Here is a 15,581-nt window from a genome sequence, read left to right on the forward strand (position 1 = left end):
GCCGCGGCATTTAAAGACGGAATTAACTATACTGTATAGAGCATGTTTGTAGAAGGGACTGTCGAATCGCGTACGATGCTATCGTACGACGTTGACAGGTCATTGTTGGGAGAATAAGAATACGAAACGTACGAAACCTTGCGACTAAGATGGATAACGTGGTACTTTGACACGTTGAAATCGAATTTGTTAAGCGAACAGGGAGAAACGAGAAGAGAGTCTGTCGTAAGAAAATTGCATCTTTCACGCACGAAACCGAAGCTGTCGGTAAAAGTCGACAACGATTTATCGACGATAGAAGTCTTTATCGACGACAGCTCTCATCGAGGAAAACGACGATTAACGATATACGGCAGGGTGCGAGAAGAGTCAACGGTTGAATATCTCCGTTATTTTCGCGGATACGACGATCTTTCTGTAGGAGTTCCAGAAATTTCAAAATCACCTCGACTTTTTTAAATGGAACGCAGATCGATACCTACGATACCGTAAAGTCTAGTAGTTACCCGAGTTTACTGCAAGCGGTTGAGTGAACCCCGTGTCGTATTTCGTTATCGTTGGTCAAGTTCGGTGTCGATGAATCGTCATCGGTAAAAACATCGCGCGTCTATCGAATGACACGAACCCCCGCGGATTCTCGACGACTGGACTCGGTAAGCAGCATCGGCGCGATGACAGATGCGGCGATTCGACGCAAGCGACGATCAGTCGTCGAGCGATCGCGGACGCCATAGGTGTCCTTGGAGCGACGAATACAAAGGAATCGTCGAGCGCACGCTGACTCGCGCGCCTCAGTTCAACGCTCAAAGTCACATAAGCGTACGTACGTGTTATCATCGTACCCTGTGCTCGCAAACGGACTTAATTTAGGCTCTGTCTTGACATAATTTTTTAATTAGTCGAAATTAAGACGCAGCTGACCTTGACGCAAGATCCAGCGATATCCCATGGCGTTCAACGTAGAAATCTACGATACTAGTTTTTAGCTTAGAACCGTGCCATATTTAGCTATATTAAAGGTCAGTTTATGAGCAAAATAATAATAATATAATAAATAATAATAATAAATAAATAATATAATAAAAAATAATAATAAATAATAATAATAGCAAAACATCGAGAAAGAAAGAAGAATTTAATATAACGCATTTTAACGCGTAATAGGTAATTACCGGTTTTTCCGAATTTTCTTATAGCAGTTGCAATTTTTCCTACCCAAAATTTTGCAAATAATTCTAAATTTTTTTAACTCGATTCTAATCACGTACGTACCTGCAATTCTCTTTTGCTTCGTAATATAAGATCGGATATCTTTCACGTATTCTTTTACCTCAACTGCAACTGAATAATTCCTTATACGTTCCTCGTCGCTCGATCCCTAAAACTCAACTATACAAATCCTCTTGTCCTCGCCCCTTCCTGCAAAAAATCGAAACAAAACCGTCTGCATCGTACGCAAGATCGAGCGAAATCGATCGATTTCGTTGGATCGACTCGAACCAAACCGACTCGAAAAAACCATTCCCTTTCCTCTGTAACCGCTTTGCGGAGGGTTGGTCTGCGAAGCTGGTTCGCACGTTCGTGCGTTGCTAAATACGGAGCGCGCACCGGACGATCCGGTTCTGTGGAGCGTGACGCGTCGCTGTAGCCACGCGAGTGGGCGTGGCCGCCACTCCCCGCCGCCAATGATGTCTCGCCTCTGAAACGCGCGACTGCTTTGGTGGGGATAATTGACGGAGTGGGGGCAGGGTCGACGGTCGAGCACGCGGTCCGGCGAGTTATTGAATTCGTCGAATTGGCTGCTCGTCCGGGCAAAAAGACGGACGAGCGAAAAGAAGCGGATAGCCAGATAAACGGCTGGCGGAGCAATCGTTTTATCCGTGCTACTGATCAATCTATTAACCGGCTGCGAGGTTCAGCGATTCCGCGTAGCGTACGGAATGTGAAAACGCGGATGAGGGAACGTAGGAATGCAGTTCCGTTCTTGTGATTCGCGTTGCTTCTAGATCATTTCTACCAGACTTTTGTGCATTCCGTAGCAAACGTAAAATTGCGAAAGCGCGAATTTGCAATGAAAAATCCACAGTCTGGCTGTTGGTAAAATTATGAACCAAAATGATGACTGCGGTGTCAGTGGACGCTGTCGGTTCACATCGAGGCATCGTTTATTTAGCGCGATCACGGAGGTGGCTGATTGGAGATTCTACCAAAAGTGAGGAAAGTCTATGAAATTTTCTGCATCTAACCGAAGAAACCAAAAACCCGCTTTGTTATGATTACGTGTACAGTACCGTACAATCGTCGTTGATACGTGTATTTCTAAAGGGGATGCCAAAAGCTAGACAAAGCTCGACTGCCTGGCTGCGTCAGAAGTTCTCTTCTCGTTCAGAAATCTTCAATTTTTTCCACGTCAAGAATACAGCGGAAGGTTATCGTTGCATACGTTTCGTGATTTCATGCGAGTGCACGTAACATCTGTACTTGGTGTAATTTTCCTAACGTTGTACTGTTTCACGTTCCTTCGCTTCTTTCCTCTTAATAAAGTTAACATCCGGATATCTAATCAACGCGCCGACAGAATTCATAACAGCTAACGCGTCATATACTTACATTTATATTTGATGTTTCTACGGGTTCTACGCGCGATACGAGATCTCTGTGATCGACTGTACGCGATTAGTTTCAGTTAAACACCCTGTACATACGTAGCATCGCTGTCTATGTAACTGTCCACGTACTTACATACGCACGAACTTCGTAATGAGATTTCGCGCGATGATCGCTTATGGCGAGCCATCGAGATCTCACGGTTTTAAAGATAGGTAGTTGTAATATTTTATGAGATGTTTAATGTCGCCAGCTTTTTCTTTCTTACGCTTATATTATAACGACCTGTATCCCGCGAGTAGCCGACATATCCGGCCGTATCGGGTAAATTATTCGTCTTCGAGCAGGCAAAACCCGTCTATTCGCAGCGTTTAATCTCAGCGACTTTGTCTTCATCGCGATTTATCTCTGCCTCGACTCTTCATTTCGCATCATTTGTATTTTCTACACCGCGAAGCCTCTCGGCTGCGTTCAGCAACTTTACCAACATCGAGCAACGTCTGTCGTTGCTCCACCTTCCGCAGAACATCTCCAACAAACGGTAAGTTGCAGCAATTTTTTGCCCAAGCTAAACGATATTCAGCAACGAGCGGCGAGAAAAAGTTGCTCCGTGTCGCCTCAGCGAAGACGTTTACGCGTTTTCGAGTTACGATGAGACGGTTCGTCCTCTCAGACAGAACGCTCTGCGTATTTAAATCACCTTATTACGCGAAGCAACGAACGCGGAGATTGCGGCGTGTCTGAATATTAACGCGCGTAACCGATACTTAAATATTAATTGCAATAAAAATTGATTTATATGCAACGTGTGATTATTGATTCACTTACGCCCTCCGCCCGATATGTATACACGCTGTGCAACGAGCAGTTAACGACGTTTCCTGCGTGCATCGATCGAGCTTGTATTTCGCGCGTGCTTGCTACCGTACATCGCATAGGTGGGGATAGCGATACGAATTTTTCAAGAGCTCAGAGCCTTTCCATCTCCCGCCCCTTCTTTCCTTTTCCTCCAGCGCTGCACGCTTTTTATGGATAGCCTCGGTGAACCGCGAGTCGGTCGACGCGTCCGCAATTTTGCTGAGTTGCTGGTAAACGCGGTTCACGCCCACGGCCAATAGGAAGATGGGTCCAGACGCGGGGGCGTGGCCACTTGCGATTCATGGCGGTGAAACGAGGCCGACAGAGGGGTGCACTGTCGTGGCCCACGCCCACTTCTCTGTGCTCTTTATACGTATAGAGCGAATTATATAAGCAAGTAAGTAGCAATGTAGACGTAATTACAAAAATTTGATGCTATGGTAAAGATGGAACACGTGATATAGAACGTAACGAAAAGGCACTCTATTGGAGAGTAACGGTACAATGGTCAACGGTCGAGAGTATATCTGACAAGTTCGTTAAGCGTTCAAAAAGTAGAGGAAACTGAGGAACTTGCGCATGCATCGATCACGCGCTTTGCCACTAAAATTTCATGAAGTAGATCGGCCCAGTTCTCGCCAGCACTGTGCATACCGTGTTCGCCAAAACTTAAGATATTCGAGTTAAAATTTATTTACAGTCGTAAGAGTTGCTTTTTCAGAGAACGGGAGTAGGAGCGTGCAGCAACGCGGTTGGGTGCAGGCCACGCCCACAGCGCGGCGTAGTGGGAGGCGCTGGAGCGGGCACGGAGTGGTGGAAACGAGAGGCGAGGTAATCTACGAAGAAACAATAAAGCGACTGGTGGCATTCGGCGCGATTCGAGTTCGTGACGCAACGAGGGTGGAAAAAGTGGTGTCGTAACGTTAGAGTGGGGGAACGAATGTATGTTTTTGCGTCTATGGAGGAGGAATTGGTTGGATGGTGCGATAAGATAGCTAAGAGAAGTGGTCGGCTCGTTGGTGGGGTGTTTTAGGTTTGATGAATGTGGAAGGTGGGAATGTTACGAGCTTGTTTTGACCTGATATACGAGCTGCTCGGAAGCCACACCGATCGACTCCGCAAATGGAAAAACTACATACATATACGATCGTAGAAAGAACGACGCGACGTTACAAACCTTGTGTTTTAAAATTCACATTAGCATTTTCATGCCACTTTTATATCGCTCCTTGAGAAACTGCCTTAAATTTAAACTTTAAACTTCTCCCTCGTACGCAACCGTATCCACTCGCGTTTCTCTTCGAACCTCTCCACGTCGTTTAAACTTCCTCCGTAAACCCTTCGTAAAAGTCGCTTTCTTATCGCAGTCGTAATATTTGATCGCCAACTCGTTCACTCGGCTGCGCTGAATATGCAACGAAGCTGCTTCCGCTACTCGTTGTCTCGTTCCAACCATCATCCGTGCTTATCCTTTCTTATTCGCCATATTTAATTTACGCTCTGTTCTTTTCCGTGCACTCTATACGCATTAAGTATAAGCAGCCAGGTAGTTAACACTTTACCGACCGTTAGCGATTCAACATCATATGCACGTCCGACCGGCATCTCAGGCGCAGGTTCTCTCTGGCGCCGGTTGTGTTTCGGTTTAGACTCTCCGATACCATTCTTTTCGTTCATCGCGAACGGTAAGTTTTTCAAATTGATATAAAACTGTGTGGAGCTTACAATGCAACGCAACTGACGCAACCGAGCAAGGTACCTTAGTACTAAATAACAAATTACTACTCGAATAATGAGAAAGATTGTCGGCGACAAAAAGCCGATTAATAGGCTATCGGTCGGTAAGCGTCGGCGACAGAAAGCCGATTAATAGGCTATCGGTCGGTAAGCGTCGGCGACAGGAAGCCGATTAATCCTCTATCGGTCGGTAAAGTGTCAATATTACTGTCACGCGGATTTACCAGACAAACACTGGTGGCTCTGCTGTCTTTTCTAAACGGAAGATTCGAGAAACAGGAAAATTGGTGATTCGAAGTAATTTGTCGTATGAAACGAGCAGCTGTCCCGATACTTACGTTCTAATACGAAGCTTAACATTGTAGCCATTATATGGTAATTTGCAACGTAAGATTATCCAAGCCAAAGGACAAAGTTATAGGTAAAGTGTCGTAAGGGAAACATGGTGGAGACGTTACGGATGAGGGTGAAGAATAAATTTACGACGGTTGCGCCGCGTGTTTACGAGGATAGAAGGACGAGCCAGTGTGCCGGTCTCGCCAGTTGCACGTGTGACAAAAGAGGAAAGATATGTCATCCCGGTGTCTTGCGAACGACTTGTCACGGTGACATTCACGGTTAGTTGTGGAATAGGTCGTGTAAATAAGAGGGCGTGTCTGTGCAAAGGATATTATACACAGGGTGTCTCGTTTTCATTCATCCACGCGATTATATTGGAGAGGTTGAAACGAGAGTTAAACGAGATACCGATATACCGACGTAAGTAACAAATAGATGAGAAATATTTTTTTTTTTTCGCAAGAATAATTTTTTTTTTTTCCAAAAGTTTCTTTCGTTTTATAGGAAAATGATAGACACGCTACATTTTTTGTTTTAATGCAAACGAAACGTATGCTGAAGTGACTGAAGATACAAAATATTCGACAGATTAACCTTTTGCACTCCTATGTCGAGTGTGAAACTGATAGTTTTTATCTGAGGAGCTCCTTTGTCCAGTCCCACTCGACATTCTTTCATGTCCACCTTCTTTTATAGAAGAAAAGCAGGATTGCATCATAGAAATTGTTTCAAGATATATCATACACTTAAAGATTCCAAGATACAACAATAGTGCGAACAAAACTGGTATTTAAGTGAATTTCTGTCTTCCTTTGTTTATTTAAATTGTCTTATTTTCTAGTTAAAGTAAATTTCAAATAAAACACTCAAAAGCGTTGCGAGCTGCTGGTAACGAAATTGAAATAAAATTCGCAGTGCGAAGGGTTAAGTTTCCTATTTGTATGAACATCGCCAGATAAAGCAGCTACCTGTAGATAGCGAAAGACACTTTTGCGACAGCCTAATATTACAAATGTGTAATATATCGAATACAAATGTCCGTAGTGTATCTATCTGCTCAGTCGGTATCGTAAATAACCAAAGAAGAGCAAGTGAAACCGATATACAACTTTATACCAACAAAGCTAAAAAGAACAGTCTTCTGTCGAAACGAACAGATTTAGCAATCGTCAGAATAATTATTTCTACCTGTTTTATCGGCAATTAAGTGACTGCGGATTTTGCAATACCACCTAATGACAAAATCCTCAATCACTTAGTTGCCAACGCAATAGTAACCAGCCGATCACCGATTATCGGACGTTACTATTATTCATTGGTGTTATTCAAACGAACGATGTTTTATTCGTATGTACTCGTTGCTTTCTGTTTTATTCGTACATTTACGTATATAGACTGATAATGTGTACGTGATTTAGTTGTTTGAATTGCTCGAATAGGTACGATAGTTACGTTAGACATGCAAAGATAATTAATCGAACGATTATAATTGCATCGTAGGTTTTTCAAAGAATAGAAGCGTTTTTTTAGTTTCAATTGCAGCTGCAGCATCGGTGAAAACGTATCGCCCGAAAGTGGCCGCATGTTATTGCCGCATCCGTTACAAGCAGAGAAGGTTATGAATTTAAATCAGTGAGAACTGGGAATGAATGATCTCGGACTTTCGAACGGTAGCGTGTAATTTCAGCTATCTGGGGAACCATCGTACCGTTTATTTCAACACATTTTACTCGAGGAAAGCCTAAATATAGGTTTTTCTCTACGCAGCTTGCCGCGATCTTAATTATCCCAGTGACTCTGCGTGTCTGAGAAACAGCTGAGAATATGTAAAGAGCTTCGAAGCTCGACTATCGCCAATTATCAGCGCGAAGAAAGACTTTAATATACAGGGTGTCTCTAGCAAATGGGACAAGCCATCGCGTTGATACGATAGAAGATGGGGAAGAAATTGAAATAAAATTGAAATAGAGGAAATGAAAATAAAATAAAGAATTGAATTTGTGCGCGATTTTTCCGGAAGTACAGGCGTTTCAAAGGTGTCAAACTCGTCTCTAATTTTCTAGACGAACAGTACGCGCTTCTTTCTTTTACACATCGTTCGATGCACTTTTTCGTTAATTTAATTCGCCTAGTCAAATATTGCAAATAATTTTCGTAATCAACGTGTAATCAGTAAAATTATTTTAAAAATTGCATCGATTAGGATGTCGATCAGTTGACTTTCTCTGTCCGAGATTTTTTGATAAAATGCTCGAAAAGATATATATATATACGTAACAAGATATCTACGCTGGCCAGATGATTAATTTGGTAATTTGTAATGGAAATTCTTAAACGCGATTACGCTGTCGTGCGTTCGCGTTAAGATCGTGGTATTATTTTTCCTCGACGAGCCTCGATTATTAAACTAACGCGATTATTCTCGTTAAAAGCGTACGTAGGAATTCTTCGAGGAAAACAGAAGCAGAAGATAAAATATAAATCGACTTCGCTTGGCTTCCCCGTGGATAAAAAAAATTTTTAATTTATAACGAACATGTAAATTATTTCTGTTTTAATGGACAATTTCGTAATTGACGCTTGCAACGAATCGTCCTAAATTATATCTACTGGCTATTGAAAATCTGAAAGAATATCGTCGTTAACAATCATAAATTTACCTGCAGATTATTTTCAAAAATATTCCATACTTTCATAATTTTCGAATAATTCGGTTGCTCGAAAGAAGAGAAGCTTCGTCACGAGCGCTTAAAAATTGCTTACGAAATAAACAATGATATTAAAATGTTCGTTAAAAACGAGTAAATACGATTTTTATGGAAATTTATACATTCGTATAAAATCGATAGGAATTGGATAGGAAGTGCTATACTTTGGGTATTTTACACGTTTCTTCGCGTATCTTCAAGTTTCTCATATAGGCTAGCATTTCCTGAACTGTGAACTTTTCACCTTTCCACGTTCCTTACGTTCCTTGCCATCACACGACTACAACCATAAACCTTCACGTAGTGAACCATTAACGCGATTGTCGATTAATCTTGTCGCGTTTTAACGCTAGTTTCATCGAGAAGAAAGCAGCTTTCTCTTTTTGGCAAGCTTGTAAAAGCTTCCTAACATCTATTAACGATAGATTCCAGCAATTAAAGCAAATAATTTCCATCTGCAAACAAACCCAGTTCCGTCGTAGCTAATTCAATCTCCTCCTTCGAAAAATCCATCGTCTTACTCGCACATTCACCAACCTTGTACGTACGTACCTCGGGAGCCTGTGTGCACCGTGTGCATCGCCAACAACAGGTTAGAATCGTTCAGCGTGGACAGCGACGAGAACAATGTTAACAAAGCGTCCGCGTAACGCGACACGAACGCTCCTCCTATGAAGGAGGAACGAAGGAACGCTGGCGTTCCACGCGATCCATCGTTCGCCGTTCAGCAACGAGCGGAGGGGATGAAGCCACGCCCACTAGCTGGAACGCTCGAGTGCAGCGCGATAGGCGGCTGACCGCGCGGCCAATCAGCGCGTGCATCGCGGAACGCGGCCGAGCGGTGGGGGCCAGGCAGCGCATCGGGAGTGTGGGTATCGTTCGAGCACAGTGTCCCTGGAGACGCGAAGTTGGCTGCTCGATTTTCCTCTGGCCTTCCGGTTTTCCACCGACCGGTTTCCGGCCGCGTGCTTCCGGTTGCTACGAAACATTTTCACCAAGCAAAATCACCGTTTCGTCGATCTCTCGTTGCAAGAAACTACGAAGGAAGAGTATTTTCGCGGAATATCGCACCGAGGACGAGAGAGGCCGTGTTGTGTGGATCTTGAACGGCCGGAAACGAGACGCCGCGGAGACTTCGATGCTGCCGCAGCAACGTTCGCGTAGAAACGCAGACGTTCTCAAGCTTTGCCGAGGATATTTTCCCTGCATTTCGAATATGCAGGTCTTTGTAGAGCTTTGGAGAACGGCGTGAGCCTTGTGCAACATTGTTGCGCTCTTTCTCAGATGTGGAAAAATGGTAGAATCGAGGCTTTCGAGAAAATCAGCCGAGTTCGAATCGGTTGCAGCTGTTGCGATCTTTTGAAGAACTATTGGTGCTGTTTTTATTGGTGAACGGCAGTGATTTCGAGGGGAATTGTATTTTGTGTGGCAAGGAACGTCGATGTTTGTCGGACATTGGTAAACTTCGAACTTTCTTCGAACATTGAAATTTGTGTGAAAGTGGATCGGTATATTTGGAAGAGTATCCTCTGGATTTAAGGATTTTTCCATGGACTGTAGATTCTTGGACAATTGGAAGGGAGAAGAGTTCCAGAAGATTTCAGTGACTCGCAGCGATATCGCTGCGTGCAATTGAAATTGGGACTCTGATCGAGACACAGTATGGCGAAAGGTATGTGCAAAATTATGCGACACGATGAAAAAACGCAGGTTAAGCGGATATTACAAATTTTCAAAAGAGAAGAAATTTCGCAGTTGCAAAGCTACGTTGCTTCCTTTGCGAGATTTTTTCTCGTCCGATAAGTTTCTGCTAATTTCGAGGCGATTTACGACTTTATATTTTATAAGCTATGACATTGTGCCGGCTAAATTGAAATGAATATTTTCTATCGAACAACGTGTCTATCTGAGAATTTCGTCAGAAAATTAATACCTTTATTTCACCGTAGCAGCTAATGACTGCTTGAACACGAATTTCAAAATGAAACAAGCTTCTACAGCGAACAGCTAGATACATTTCATAGCAATTCCATAAAGTTTGAACATCGAACAGCAAAAAATAATAATCGAGTAAGCGATGAACAAGGTTCTACAGCGAACAGTTAGATATGCTTCGTAGCAATTCCATAAAGTTTGAACATCGAACAGCAAAAAATAATAATCGAGTAAGCAATGAACAAGGTTCTACAGCAAACAGATACGTTTCATAGCAATTCCATAAAGCTTGAACATCGAACAGCGAAAAAGAATAATTGAGTAAATAATGAACAAGGTTCTAATGCAAACAGTTAGGTATGCTTCATAGCAATTCCATAAAGTTTGAACATCGAACAGCAAAAAGAATAATCGAGTAAATGATGAACAAGATTCTACAGCAAACAGTTAGATATGCTTTACAGCAATTCCATAAAGTTTGAACACCGAACAGCAAAAAAGAATAATCGAGTAAATGATGAACAAGGTTCTACAGCAAACAACCAGATACGTTTCATAGCAATTCCTTAAAGTTTGAATATTCCGTGTGGGTAGAGTTTCGTGTTTTAAATCAGGTTTTAAGAGGTAATTGCGTAGAGCAGAGGAAATCATGATAAGACAGGCTGAAAATTATCAGAATTAAAGCTGTCATGTTGCATGCATCGTGAGAAAACATGGAATGAGAAATAGAATCGTTGTTTCCGAACCACGTGAAACTCGACGAATGACACAGCAATAAGGAAGAACGTGGCATTCAAATTAATAAGAAAATAATACAACAATTACGGGCATCGAATTATTAAACGTGATAAGCAATCTGTTTCCACGCTGTTATTCAGTCTGACTGCGTATAAATTCAAACATTATAAATTTAAATATATACAATCTCGAGTATATAATCTTATACCCATCGCTAATACAAATATAATATAAATATGGTACATATAAAATACATAGTCGTCGCGACAACTAGTTCCTTCGTATCATCTTTCTCTTTTCTTTATTTACGATCCAACAAATATCGTTTACCAGACGATCCACTCTGACTAACGTGTTACAGCGCAGCAAGGCACTTACACTCGATGGCTACAAGTTATAAATAAAATCTTCATTGTAGAAACTGTCGCACGCATAATATCGGCGTGTTCCATAACACGCAGCTTGTAATTAACCAGTCGAACAAGTCGATACGAACAAGAAAACGACGCTTTTCCAAGCAATTTTCTATGAAAATAGAGCGAATATTATAGGTAGTTTTCGACACTTTCCTACATACGATATAGTATCTCGTTAGGAAAATGATATAGTGGCTAAAAAAAGTATTTGTACGTCCCTTACTAATTAGATCCGACTGTAATAAATCATGTATTATTTATAATTATTAGGTACATGTTATAAAAAAATCGATATCTAACAAGAGAAGTTACTGCAACATGGCAACCTTAAGAAAAATGTCCCTCCGCACTCTACAATTACCATACTTATCGTTGTTGTATCTACGGGACATATTAAATATAGTATCGATATCTGTTTAGCATCGAAGTACGTTAAGATAAATTTGCAAAGTTTATCGTAGAAGGTACGAAAAAATCATTTTTCAAGATAACCAAGCAACGACAATGTTCTGCGTTGCATCGTGCACGGAGCAACGTGGAACTCGTCTATTCGCACACGTTCCTTGTTGCTGAACCAAGTTATAGCGCAACTTTTTTTTTTAAATCCGATGTAGTGACGAGTACAGTTTGCAGAGATCCTCGACTAATGTTCCTCGAGAATTGTCTGGACAGAACGCCAGCTTCTTGCTGATCAGTGCAGTTCTGCGAACTGCCTTAAGAGCTGCCACTGCTTTACCACAGCCCATCATTTTCGTACAGTTGCTTCGATGGTTTTCCTATTGACTTTTCGCTCTGTCTTTCTTCTGCACGCTCGTTCCACCCAAAAACGATCGTTCGTGGAAATGTCGCCATTCTGCCTCGAACGTCACAACGTTAACGACGATGTCTTCATCTGCTTACGAGCAACGTTCGCGGTAGAAAAGAAGATCAGGTTCGTTGGAGACGGAACAGTCGCTTAACTGTGACCATCGGTGTCATTTAAAATCCACCTGTTCCTTTCTTCTCATCTGTTGGTTTCCAGCAACACGGAAGCAAAAGTAAACTTTGTTTTGTTCTGCCTCACGTTTCCATACGATAAAAATTGTAAATTAAATTTCCTTCGATTTCCTTCCTTGCTCTTGCGTTTACGATAACTCGAAGAACCAAACTAAAAGCTGTTCGAAAATTAAAATTGAAATCGTACGAAAAAAAAAAAAAAAAAAAATTCGAACAGTACCTATGGGGATAAAAAATAAAACGCGGGACCTGATAAAAAGAAATAAAAGAAAAAAAAAGGAAAGAACGTTTCACTGGAAAATAAGGGTAACGTATAAATACTTTTTGTAGCCGCTGTAGTTACATAGGCATACGTAGACTGGCTGTTTTCACGCGATCGCTAATTGTTAATGGCTCGGTGTATCGCCGATAAGGAAAGTTATTCGCGTGTGTGTCACACCGCGATCTTATCCAGCCAATTCGAAACTTTATTTCCCGCAATTACACCCCGTTAAACGCGCGCCCTATGCGCCCTCTGCCCCTCTCCCGATGGAAAAGTTGATTTTGCGATTTTTAATTTCATTCCCAGCAATTTTCCTGGTCACGAATGGTGCGTGGCTCTTCTTGTTCCTACCTAGTCGTCGATCTGCACGTCAGATTGCCTCTTTTACGGCTGTTTTAATACGGGAAATTGTGCAAAAGAGTATTTAATCAAGAACGAAGTTCGATTACACATACAGTGGCATACCGGGTGATTCATAAGTGCGAGTCGTCGCTTCAGGCCGTAAATCGACGCGCTCATACAAATAGAAATGTGACTGTTGCGTAGCATAGTTTTCGTGTTATGCGCGAGTAGAGTGTAACATTGTCCAAGTGGTTTCTTCTTTGCAGCGAGAATATTCCGTAAACTTGCAACTTCGCGATATTTTGAATATCACGACGAATAGAGTGAGATTGCATGGCCGACACGATCCTCCAAATCCATCGGTTTTCTGTCTTTTCGCGCCTTCTGCCATCTATCGTATTTATATTGGACGAATGCACACAGGGCCGGCGCAAGGTAGGTTCAGCGCGTTTGCCGGAACCCGGACCCGCGTTTTGAGAGACAAAAATCATTAAAGTTCAATGTAACTTCATAAAGTCCTCGTGGAAACTCACCTCGTTCATCCTGGAAACTACTTTAGATAAAAATCCAGGAGCTTTCAGAGAAATGTACTTTTTAGAGAAATTAAACTACATCGATAGTTTTTTGCAAAGGTCATACAAGATTACAGATTTTGTACTTTCATCGAATTTTTTGCCCCTTGGAAACGAATTATGGATGCGAAGAAACATTACTTGGATTTGTTTAAAAAACTGCTTATAAAAAATATATAATATGTAACAGCATTTGTAAATAAATAATTCCTCGTTATAAAATTTAAATGTAGGATTTGAATGCGTATTCAGGCCCCGCAAAGGTCACGCCGGCCCTGCATGCATACGACATACGTTCGTAAGACGCTCCTTTTCCTTGTGTTTTAGTGTAGCTTTAACGACTGAAGTATTTACAAAAAGTGCGTTTATGAATCATGGAAACTTTTTATTGGGTTTGCAACTAAATGATTGCGGATTTTGTCATTAGCACCCAATGACAAAATCACTTTGTTGCCAACCCAATAATTTTCCGATTGCTCAAAAGTTGCGCTTTTCGTCCAGACAAAACGAACGCTTCGCCACAATCGTATTACGTTCCTCTGATTGAAGATACACAAACATGTGGTGTCGGTGGTGATGTCGGTTCGTCGGTGATGGTCAAACGAAGAACAGATTCTTCTATTTTGTTCGTATTATCTGCTTCTGTTTATATTAAACACAGACAGCTAGGCATTTCAGAAATAACAAGCTGCTTCGCTATGATCAATGAGACGTTCAGGCGGACCATGATGCAGAAAAGATGGAGAAGTACGGCCGTTTTTAAAAACCGATTGAAATAACGCGAGATCGATATTTGTATATCAGAATTTTAGCGAAACACAAAGGAGATCCGAGAGAGAAACCACGCCACGTCTAGCGTTTTGTTAAACCGTGTAACAGGCATCGTCATTGAAACACTATGATTCATGAGAAACGCTCGGAGGAGGGTTAGGTTGGGAGGATCGTATTTCCGAGAATTCACAGACCGAAAGATGTTCTCGGCCGTTTTGCCGCGGCGAAAGAAGGCGGAAGACTAAACGAGACAACTATGAGAAAAAGGGTAAATAGTCTGCGGATAACAAAGGCCGGCCAAGAACAGCATTTAAAAAAACTTATGGTAGCGCGATTCGTAAAAAGAAAAATCGCCAAATGTTTGTATTCCTAACCATTGTACGGTCGATGGAAAGATGTTCGGAGAACGCTTTCGGCAGTTTCAGCCAGCCAATGTTTCGACACTTAGAAACTGCTTGCAGAGTATTCGACCTGCTCTCTAGCGATGACAGCCGCATTTAATCGACAGCTGCGTTCGTTATGTTCGTTCCGCGTGAACATCTATGCTATGTTTCCTTTAATACTTTACTGACCGCTAGCGGTTCAACAGCATACGCACGTCCGATCGTCAAATTGGTATAAAACTGTGGGAGTTTACAAAGCAGCTGACGCAACTGAGCAAGATACCTTAGTACTAAATAACAAATTACTGCTCATATAATGAGAAAGATCGTTTATCGCCATGGCAACTGATTAACTATAGGTTAGTTATAGGTCGGTAAGCGTCGGCGACCAAAAAGCCGATTAATAGGCTATTGGTCGCTAAGCGTCGGCGACAAAAAGCAAATTAATTGACTATCGGTCGGTAAAGTGTTAATTTACGCGCGCGATAAAAGGCACGTGGATATTTGAAAAGAGAAACAGCGGTGTGTCACTCACTGGACGCTTTTTCCAACGAGTAGATCGTACACCTAATTATTGGGTTGGAAACTAAGTGATTTTGTCAATACCACGTAACGACAAACTCCGCAATCACTTAGTTTCCAAGCCAATAAATTATTATCGAACTGGAACGTGGCAACTTTAATAGCTAAATTTCGAATCAGATTATCTCAGGCTTTTCGAGCAGTCATGGTAAATTCGAGCAGACGTAAACAAACTTGTAAACGGAAGATCCTAACAACTGGCTAATACTGCGAGTGCTACTTGTAGATACGTTTGGTAGCTGGTCAAGTGTGTGGAATTTGAAACAAGTGAGATACGTAGCCGAACGGTAATTAAGAACCGTCAAAACGCGTTTAATTTATTATACGATAGGATC

This window comes from Bombus huntii, chromosome 16 (assembly GCF_024542735.1).
Source record: "Bombus huntii isolate Logan2020A chromosome 16, iyBomHunt1.1, whole genome shotgun sequence".
Lineage (NCBI taxonomy): Eukaryota > Metazoa > Arthropoda > Insecta > Hymenoptera > Apidae > Bombus > Bombus huntii.